Below are 10470 nucleotides of genomic sequence, written 5' to 3' on the forward strand. Positions count from 1 at the left end.
GTGTTCATTAACTCAACTCTGCTTTTCTCTTTCATGAGAGCATCCTTAGTACTTTAGTTCTAAAATAAGACAAGTGAGGAGAGGTGTTACCCCCAGAGTCCCTGCCCACAACTTCCGACACAGCCTTCTGGTCATTGTATCCTTTTTGCTACCCATTTCAATGACGTTTACTGAACATTTTTGTTTTACTTCTCATATGCCTGATGCTGTACTAAGTCTGGAGAGCACAATAGCCAGAACACCTGTTCCCCAACCAGCAGTGGCTGACAGGCCAGTGAGGAACGCAAGGGATGAATCAACAGCCACGATTATCCTTCCCTGGTAAGAACAGGTCAGTCTCCACAGCAAAGAGGAATGAGACGTGAAGGAGGATGTTAAGATTGCTGTGGGGAATACTGCAGGAAACTCCCGTGTTCATGTTGTCTATGCCTGCATACCTTTTGCAGCGCCTGCATCTTACAGAAGACAACTTAAAGCTTGAGTTGCAAAGTGTGGATGCCCTTCTTGTACATCCAGGTGTGTCTGCAGAGATAGCAAGACAGGCTGCAGGTGCTTGATTGCAGCAGCAGCTGGCACAGACAGCTTCTCTTCACTCTGGTGGCCACTGGGCCATTTGTAATTTGACTTAAAAGGAAGCAAAGCCTTAAAAAGCCCCTTTGTTCACCTCAGATATGTCTTAGTTCTGACACTGTAATGAGTAATCTCTGTCTTTGTCTCTCTATCTCTGTTGCTGTCTGTCTCTTTGTCTCTGTCTCTGTCTATTGCTCTTTCCCTCTCTCTGTGTGTTAGCAATATTGGGCATCATGTTTCCATGCTTTTAATAAAATCTAGTTACTTCCAATGTGGAGTTATTAGTCATTTAAAGGCTTTCTTTTTTTCCTTCTATGACTCTCTCCAGCTTGATTCACACCTTGTTTTGAGCCTGTGGCAAGTCTAGCTGAGTCTCAACTAGAGTGTCATCCAACGAGAAAGCAATGGACCCTTTCAAGATCATCAGTATTCCTAGAAGTTACTTTCTGGCCACTGTCTGTCTGGTATCCAGTATTGAATTTCCAGCCCTTTTCTTGTTAGGGAAGAATTGCAAGTATCAGAATGGTACTAAAATGAAGATAGGGGCTCGTGTTGGTGAATAATTCTGCTGCAGAATGGTAAGCAGCAAGTGTGGTTGTAGATGCTGGGGCCAAGAATGCTCCAGGAGAAGGAAAGGAATCCTCATCTTTTATCCTTTCTTGTCTTTCCTTGAAAGTAAAGGGAGCCCCTTCTGCTGCAGCTTTCCAACACATAGAAAGTGCCGACTGGAACCCCAGAAGCCTCTGAGAACGAGACGCAGGTGGCTCTATTCAAATATGAGCCCAGGTCACACTATGTGCAATCATGCAATTTGCTCAAGAGGAACTCGAGAATGTCAAGTAGGTTTTTCTTTTTCTTGTTAGTTTTGTCTCTCCTCTTTCCTACTCAGCACTGTAGTTATGCAATGGAATCTATGCGTTTCTGGTCCTCTGTCCCCCAGTGTCTATCCCCAGTCTCTGTCATTCCCTTGGGCTCTCTGCTTCTGTTATTTCCAGCCCAAAGTGGTGCTGCAGAAGAATTACGGGTCTGCAGTGTTTTGTGGCTGCCACTCTCCTCAAACACCTTCAAAGCCATTCTTTATGACATTCTTTATGACTCCCGTGCTCACTTTTCCAAAACAGTGCTCTGTCCAAAAACCATCTAAGTTTATTAATCCAATCAATTACTGATGCTGGTTTTCCCCCAGTGAACAAGAGTTTCCACACAATAGCCAGCACCTATATAATGCAGCATATGTAACCAGATTATTTAAAATCTGGGTATTGAGCGGCTGGGAGTGTAGCCTAGTGGTAGAGTGCTTGCCTAGCATGCATGAAGACCTAGGTTCCATTCCTTGGTATCACATATATAGAAAAGCTGGAAATGGTATGGTGGCTCAAGTGGTAGAGCTCTAGCCTTGAAAAAGCTCATGGACAGTGCCCAGGCCCTGAATTCAAGCCCCAGGACTGGCAAGAAAGAAATCTGGATATTAAGGTGACAGTACTGAGGAATTGATGAATGCAGACTGATAAGCTGGGAAATGTGTACCATGGAATAACATAGAAAAACTTCCCATTTGTCCTTACAATGAACCTATAATACAGAAAAATCATCTTTTTTCCTTTTCTGTAACTTTATTCCATTGTGCCACTAGGAGAGGAAGGCATGCCACCGGGAACTTCCCAGAGTAACTGTTTCCTCTCCTGCTCTGTCACATCCCCACCCATGCCTTCCCCATGCCTTCCCTTTTTCCCCATGCTGAGGGGAAAAAGGGTCTCACCATCATTTTGATCTTGTGGCTGACCTTGTGGCTAACCTTGTGGTTGTATTTTAACCTGGATCCATACAAAAACATTAATTGGCACATTTCATGGATGAATTTCGGCTCCAAAAGAGCCTCTCCACACCTGGATATTTCTATTTTGTTATAGGATTTGGTAGACTTCCTTCCTGTATCACGTTTTCTTTTTCCTGTTAAGACTTTATTTTTAGGCTTTTTTAATGCCATATACAAGGGAAGAGTTGGTTACAAACTTATGAAGTGAAATGTATATTTAAGGTGGTTGTTTGCTTTTTGCCCCCAAAGATTCCGGTTTGGTTTTTTTCTTTCACATTTTATCACAATGAATTCTAACTAGATCTGTACAATAGTTATAACTGGTTCGTTGTCTTCCACAGGATTGGGAGTTACTTGGCTTAGAGCTAGTTTACTGCATTTCACTTACAGTCAGTGAAGACGAGCATTGCCCACCTTCCTGTACCAGTTCTACACTGAATCTGTTGGTTAGTCCATGCAATCATTCTTGATCTCTAACAGTACATCTTCTACTTTCAGAATTGCCATTGATTGCTTTTCAGTACTTCTATTTTGTCCACCAAAAAAAAATCAGGGGAGAATGTGCTATATATACCTAATGGAATTTTGCTCATCTATTGGAAAGAATGACATTGTACCATTCATAAAGGAACGACTTGGATATTAAATGAAGCAAGCCATTCTCTCTCTCTCTGAAGGGAGAGGAAAAAAAGTATGTTTTCTGCTAATATGTGGATGCTAGATTTAGCTTACAAATGCGGAAGTAAATACATTGGGTATAGGTATGCAAAGGTTTTAACTGACATATAGGAGAGGCAAGGGAGAACTTAAATAGTGTAATTCCTTAGAAAGGGAAATCAAAGTTCAGCAAAATAAAACAACAGAAAGAGGGAACTGGGAAGGGATGGTGTGAGATCATAGGGAAAGTGTAGACAAATGAAGACCAGAAGACGAGGAAACCACAGAAAAGAATCCAATGCATATCCTATAAAATGACAACTTGGGGGAGGAGGGGCTGCAAGTGAGGGTTGGGAGAGAATTTTGAAAGGGGTGACACTGATCAAGTTACACTGCATTCATAAACTGCTTTGTTAAATGACAACTCCTTGATATAACCACTTAAAGATAATTTAAAGAATGATATTCCAAAAAAGGAAGTCAGGAAAAAATTCTATTCCTTCATTCCCAACATGGTCCTCCCTCTAAGTTTTTTTTTTTGTTTGTTTGTTTTTTGGCCAGCCCGGGGCATGGGCTCAGGGCCTGAGCATTGTCCTTGGGTTTTCTCAAGTCTAGAGCTCTACCACTTGAGCCACAGCACCACTTCTGGCTTTTTTCTAGGTATGTGGTACCAAAAAGTTGAACCCAGGTCTTCATGTATGCTAGGCAAGCCTCTAGGTCAAACTCCCCTCCTCCTCGCTCTAAGTTCTTTGACACATTTAATAATCATTGTGTTGCTTTTACGTCCTGTCTACTAATTTTAAAAACTAGATGATCTCTATGGCCCCTGAATTTTCTCTTGTTAATAACCATGTTTTCCTACTTCTCTCCATCTCACCCATATATACTATAATATACCACGAGAATGCACACATATATGTTACAGTATATACACACAAATAGTGATGTAAACATAGTGGATGAAAGAACTTTTTTTATTATATTAGTACTTGCTGCAGAAGTTGTGGCTACATTCCTGGATAGCTCCTAATTCAGTAACAGGGCAAAAGTTCCGGTTGTCTTCTTTTCTCCAGTGCTGCTTTTTGTATGGAAAGGATGGCTGAACAGAATCGTGTTTTTCAGCCTTCCAACCCAGGTCAGCAGTCCAGCCATTCAAGAATGGCTTGGCTGCTTCCCCTCCTACAGAAGCTCTGTAGGAGCCGTTTGCCGAGGCCACAAGTCCAGCCATGGTAGCCTCTTCTGCTCTCTACTCCACTGGTGTGAGCTCTTTTTTTCTTGGCATGTAACTCACCTCAGCTCCCTTACTGTGGCTGCTCTTCAGTAACCCCTTAGAGCAGTGTGGTTCTATGGCTTAATAATCCCCAGAAAATTTCATGGTATCAATTGCTTCTGTTACAATCTAGGGGAAAAAATACGATGGATAACGGAAACTCCTGAGAAAATCTCATTTATAATTGTATTTCACAAATGAGTGGCAGAAGGAGTTATGGGCACAGAGCCTGGATGTGCAGAGGCTCACAAGAACACAGAGGGACAAGATCTGAGAGCATCCCAAAGCTCAGCAGTGCATTCCTAATATTTTATAACAACTGAAAAAAACCCTACATAGTCTAAAGTCCAAATCCCTTATTTCACAAATGTAGGTATTTACAAAAGGCTCACTTGATAGGCTGAATAATTCCTTTGCCTTTTCAGTGCCCTGGCAAGCATGCAGCTCAATATCTCTCCTTCTTCCAGCCTATAATAAAAGCCTCACTCCCTTTTTCATTTCTTCTAACCTAAATTCCAGGAAATGGCAGCTTTCCCTGAGTTCTAAATTTGAATGAAGTTTAAAAAAAATCAAACTTAATAATCCTAGCTATTTGGGAGATAGGAATCAGCGAATGAAGGCTTCAGGCCAGCCCAGGAATAAGAGTTGGTGAAACATCATTTTCACCAATGGCTGGATCCAATTGCATGCACCTGTAACTCCAACTATCTGGGGAAGAAGCACAATGACTGGGCAAAGTGAAATGCACCTGCCAGCCCTCGCCATGTGGACAGGCACAGCAGCATCACAGGCCAGGCTGGTCTGGGTACAGAGTCAGATACTATCTTGGAAATAACCAATGCAAAAAGGTGCTGGATGGATGGGTCCAATGCGAAAACATGTATCTTGTGAGCTTGAGACCATAAGTTCAATCTCCAGTAGCTCCAAAACATTTTTTTTAATGAAAAGTAAACTTGGGCTCCAGGACCTGGGGCAGAAAGAAGAAATTCCATTATCTCTCTGAATGATTTAAAACGGGTTTTATTAAGTGACAAGAAGATAATAGCTCCATCTGGGTCACCTGAGATGGCTTAGCTCTGAATGCTGAAAGATGTGTTTGAATCTGTGTGAGTCCAACAAGATAGGTGAAATGGCCTCGCAAAGCCATGTTATTTAAGTTAGACCTTCAATCCTTGAATACCTGACTGATTATCTGAGAACCTCTCCCAAGCGAAGCATGGAAAAATTCATGTCAACACACTGAGGCTGAGCAGCTAATGAAGGGTCTCCAGGCAGAAGCCACTGTCTGGTTTCTGGTTTCTAGTGCAAGCCAGGGCTTGGAACCTTGCTTTTTTTTTTTTTTTTTTTTTTTTTTTTTTGCAATGTTTCTCCAAAGTTCTAAGGAGAGTCACCTTCATGCTCTCAACAGCAATCAATAGTTATTTCAGAAGGGAATTTCATAGTTCCAAATAGCTTATATAATAACTCAACCAGAAATAGCCAAGGAGGGAAGGAAACCAGTGCGCCCAGGACAGCTACCCCTCGGAGAAAGCTTAGACACCAAGAGAACAAAGCACTGGCGAGACAAGCACATTTTGGGTAACAATGAAGACTAATGGATTCAAGAGCATGGCCTGTGACTGAGCATGACAGCCCTGGAAGACCCTGCTAGTCTATCAGAACACCATTTGTTTATTGAAGACAGCCAATGCCTTCTGTGGAATTTTTTGGAATATCACGAACCAAATATATTCTAACATACCTTTTTTCTTCTCTCACAGGAAATGTTATTGGAAGAATTTTAAAAATAGAGACTAAATCCTGTGAACTGCTAACAGAGATGCTTTGGTAGAGCGATTTAGAAATAGCTCTACGCACTATCTCTAGCCATCTCCAGGCTTCTTAAGGACATTTTGTGGTTTGCTAGCAAAATTCACTAAATGTAAAAGTTTTTGTTGGGAGGCTCATCTGAACTGAGGGTTGGTTCATTTTATTTACTATGTCTCCATCTCTCTCTTCAGGTTGAACAAACCTGAAAGGCTATCTTAAAAGTACATCTCCATGTGAAGGTCATTCCATGCTAGTACAGTTCCCATTATGGCTCTGGTCAAGTTCTGTTTTCTTGGTAAGCATGGTATATTTCTCTGGCCACCTACTGACCTTTCTGAATGGCTCTTTTCAGAGGCCCATGTATTGCTATGTGTATGGGCTTATATTCTGCCTTGTATAATTTTAGAACTCCTGAGTTACATTGTAGTATGCATCTTCCTAGCTGCTACTGCTGCTGCTCCTCCTTCCTCTTCTCCTTCCCCTTCTCCTTCCTCTTCTCCTTTCTCTTCTCCTTCTCCTCCCTCCTCCTTCTCCTTCTCCTTCTCCATCCTTCTCCTTCTCCTTCTCCATCCTACTCCTTCCTCCTCCTTCCTCCTCCTCCTCTTCTTCTTCTCCTCCTCCTCCTCTTCTTCTTCTCCTCCTCCTCCTCCTCCTCCTCCTCCTCCTCCTCCTCCTCCTCCTCCTCCTCCTCCTCCTCCTTCTTCTTCTTCTTCTTCTTCTTCTTCTTCTTCTTCTTCTTCTTCTTCTTCTTCTTCTCCTTCTTCTCCTCCTTCTCCTCCTCCTCCTCCTCCTCCTCCTCCTCCTCCTCCTCCTCCTCCTCCTCCTCCTCCTCCTCCTCCTACTCCTCCTTCTCCTTCTTCTTCTTCTTCTTCTTCTTCTTCTTCTTCTTCTTCTTCTTCTTCTTCTTCTTCTTCTTCTTCTTCTTCTTCTTCTTCTTCTTGCCAGTCCTGAGCCTTGGACTCAGGGCCTGAGCACTGGACTTTCTAAAGACTACAGCTCTACCACTTGAGCCACAGCACTACTTGCAGCTTTTTCTGTATATCTGGTTCCCAGGAATTAAACACAGTGCTTCATGCATGTTAGGCAACCACTCTACCACTAGGCCATGCTCCCTGCCCCTCCTAGCTTCTTCTTTAAAGACTTTAAGGCTCATTGGATACAATATCCATTTGTTCTCTGCTCCTTGTACATCCAAGATAGTTCTGGACCTCATTAGTAAGCACAATATGGACCATGCTAAGTTCTTCAATTTGGTGCCAGAGTCCTTTCTCAGAATTTCTGGGCTTCAAGAATTGCTAAGACTCTAAATCAGAGAAATGATATTCATTTCTTAAATAATATACAATGCTCTGAAAAAAATAAGGATAACACAATCCATGGTAGGAAAACATTGTTTTTTTGAGGCTAGAAGAGCAGCAGCATTATTAGTGATGACCCCTCACTCCCCTCGCACAGAGCGGTGATCCCTGGGGAATGACAGTCCCCTGCCACCATGGGCTGTCCACAGAGGCAGCTGTTTGGGAGGAAAGTTCCCAGTGGGCCCCTCAGAGGAATGACTGCAGGACAGTCTGCTTCCAGCTGGGAGATTTAATTAAAACTCTGCAGAGTCTGCGGTGTAACAGAAATATAACCTCATACCAACTGCATCTTAGTTAAGCACTGAATTGGATCAGTCAGGTTTCTCCAGAGACATAAAAGTAATAGGATTAGTAGACACTGTGTGTACCCCCCCACACACAAAAGCCAGTTCTTTCAAGGGCAAGATAGCAGGCTGGAGGTATAGGAAAGCATTCATGCTACCCAGAAGTCTGTGTCATGCAGCATTCCCTCTTGCTCCATTTAAGAGCTTCAACTGATTGCCTGAGAACCATCTACATTTTGGAGGATAATCTACCTTACTCAAAGTTTAGTGGTATGCAGCTGGGCACAGTGGCTCACACCTGTAACCCTAGCTACTCAGGAGGCTGAGATCTGAGGATCACGATTCAAAGCCAGCCAGGGCACAGAAGTCCATGAGACTCTTAGCTCCTATTAATAATCAGAAAACCTGAAGTAGTACTGTGGCTCAAAGAGCAGGGAGATAGCCTTGAGCTGAAGAGCTCAGGGACAACATCCAGGCCCAGAGTTTAAGCCCCATGACCGACAAAAAAAAAAGGTCTGTGGTGTAAAAAGAAATCTCACCCCCACCCCACCCCAAACACTCTTACCTTCAAATTTGACCACATACCTGGATAGCACAGGCTAGACAAATGAACATATACTTTATCGTCACACTTTCTTAGTATTTTACTTTAACCACAGAACAGCTACACAGCCATACAACCAGACTTCATTTATTTGAGCTCTTGGCTCCTTGCTCCTTGCTGCATCCATAGCGTCCAGCTCGATTGAAGAATACATGAATGTACACACCCCATAGACCACTTTCTACGCCACTCCCCAGAGGCCTTTGAGTCATCATGATGACATGCCTCTCCACATGCCTTCTACCTCACATCAGGATGTCTTCATTTCCCAAAGGCTTTGAGGCAAGGTTGAAAGTGATCATCCTAAATAGGCAACTCATAAACAAACAAGATGACATTGGCCAAATTTCACCACCTTGCCTTGTGACAGGAGACAGTAAAGTGGCATCTACTTCCCTAAGCACTTTGACATTTTGCATCTCCTGGATCCTCTCCCTGGATTCATATCTTTTGTACACACACACACACACACACACACACACACACACACACAGCTTCCTTCTTCATTCTGATTTGTAATTTTTCTCTCTAGTGTGTTCACCAAGCATAGTGTGAAAATGGCATGGAGGCACTGGCTTAGTGGGAAGCCCTGAGGTCATAGATGAGGATGATGAAGCCTTCTCTTGCCTATGTCTTTTCCTGCATGAAGCAAAGCTACGGGCATTGCCACCAGACCAGGCCTACCAGCCACACTGCCTGTCTACTAGGGAAAAATTCTTGTTCTGAGGCCCAAAACCTAAAGGAAGCAGTGAAAGAGGAGTGTAAGACACAGGCATTTCCCTGTCCAACTGCTTTCTTCCTCTGTGGCTGGCTTTTCTCAGTTCTAAACAAGATAAAATCTGAATATGCAGAACAGGTGGATTTGCACTTGAAAATAAATGGATGAAAATGTTTGCAAACAACAGGTTTGTAAGCTAATTCAACATACGCACATAAATTAATATAATTCAACACATCAACAAGGCGCAAGGACAAGAATCACATGATTGTTTCAATAGACGCAGAAAAGACATTTGACAACATCCAACACGCATCTATGCTAAAATACCTGGAGAAACTAGGAATCCATGGAACATTCCTCAGTATAATAAAGGCTGTGTATGACAAAACCCACAACTAGTATTATACTTAATGGCGAAAAGCTAAAGCCATTCCCTCTAAAATAAGGAACGAGAAAAGGATGCCCACTCTCTCCACTCCTCTTTAATATGGTATTAGAATTTCTAGCCAGAGCAATAAGGCAAGAAGCAAGCAAAAAGGGGATCCAAATAGGGAAAGAAGAAGTGAAACTTTCCCTCTTTGCAGATGACATGATTCTGTATTTAAAGACACCCTACAGACTCCACTCCCAAGCTCCTTGAGCTGATTCAAAACCTTGGCAAGGTAGCAGGCTATAAAATTAACCCTCAAAAATCAACTGCCTTCCTCTATGCCAACAGTGAGAGGAACGAGGCAACAATCAGGAAAGCAACTCCTTGTGCAATAGCCTTAAAGAAAATAAAGTACATAGGAATTAGCTTCACTAAGAATGTAAAGGACCTTTTTGATGAAAACTTTAAAACCCTGAAAAAGGAAATTAAAGCAGAACTGAGGAAATGGAAAACCCTCCCATGCTCCTGGATTGGAAGAAATTAACATCGTGAAAATAGCAATCTTGCCAAGGGCTCTCTACAAATTCAAAGCAATAACAATTAATATCCCAATGTCATTCTCTATAGAAATACAAGAGGCAATTCAAAATTTCATAAGGAATAATAAAAGTCCCATATAGCAAAAACAATTCTTAGCAGAAAGAACAGTGCTGGAGGAATTTCAATACCAAACTTTAGACTCTATTACAGAGCTATAGTGACCAAAACAATTTGGTACTGGTACAAGAACAGGCCCGAAGACAAATGGGATAGAACTGAGGACCCCAGATATTAACCACAGACCTATGGCCACCTAATCTTTGATAAGGGACAAAAAATAGAATGGAAGAAAGACAGCCTCTTCACTGATTGTGGTGCTCTGGTCCTGTAATAAGAAAGTGGTTTTGACCTGTGCACAAGGATACTCTAATGGATCTCCTATGTCCTTCTTGGTAAAAGGTTTTCAGTATA

At 42.4% G+C, this 10470-nt stretch overlaps 1 long non-coding RNA gene across 1 annotated transcript; it reads left to right on the forward strand.

Annotated features, from left to right (window-relative positions):
- The first annotated feature begins 443 nt into the window (after positions 1-443).
- Positions 444-1488, forward strand: LOC150060032 (uncharacterized). The gene is made up of 3 exons (XR_016536426.1): positions 444-516; positions 899-1148; positions 1247-1488. It is a non-coding gene; the product is annotated as an uncharacterized LOC150060032 (long non-coding RNA).
- Positions 1489-10470: the final 8982 nt, after the last annotated feature.

This window comes from Megascapheus bottae, chromosome 8 (genome assembly GCF_031878675.1).
Source record: "Megascapheus bottae isolate mThoBot1 chromosome 8, mThoBot2.hap1, whole genome shotgun sequence".
Taxonomy (NCBI): Eukaryota; Metazoa; Chordata; class Mammalia; order Rodentia; family Geomyidae; genus Megascapheus; species Megascapheus bottae.